Raw genomic sequence first — 619 nt, forward strand, 5'->3', positions numbered from 1 at the left:
AAGAAAAGGAAGAAAGTGAGAAAGAAAGAAAAGTAAGAGGAAAGGAAAGAATGAAATAAAGAAAGATAAAGAGAGAGAAAGAAAAAGACAGAGAACAGAGAAAAAAGAAAGAAGGAAAGAAAGAAGAAGAAAGACAAAATATAAGAAAAAGAAAAGATGAAAAAAAAAAAGAAAGAAGAAAATAAGAAAAAATAAAGAAAAGAAAAGGAAAGGATAAGAAATAGAAAATACATAGAAAAGAAATAAAAAAAATACACACGAAAGAAAAAAAGAATGAAAGATAAAGGTAGAAAGAAATATAGCAATTAAAAAAGAAAAAATTTAATTAATAAGAAGAAATAAGATATAGATAAATATCTATATAGAAATATTATATATATATATAATAAATAATAAAAAATAAAAAATATAGCTAAAAAAAATTAAAGATAGCAATAATAAAAGAAAAATTAAATTAATAATAACTAAAGAATAAATAGCTATATTATATATATAAAAATAATAAAGAAATAAATAAAAAAAAATAAATAAAAAAAAAAAGAAAAAAAAAATAAATAAATAAGATATATGAGAGAAAAGAAAGGAAGTAGAAAAAAAAAACAAGAAAGCAAGCGAAAAA

The sequence above is a fragment of the Rhinopithecus roxellana genome, unplaced genomic scaffold (genome assembly GCF_007565055.1).
Source record: "Rhinopithecus roxellana isolate Shanxi Qingling unplaced genomic scaffold, ASM756505v1 contig4066, whole genome shotgun sequence".
In the NCBI taxonomy this organism is placed as follows: Eukaryota; Metazoa; Chordata; class Mammalia; order Primates; family Cercopithecidae; genus Rhinopithecus; species Rhinopithecus roxellana.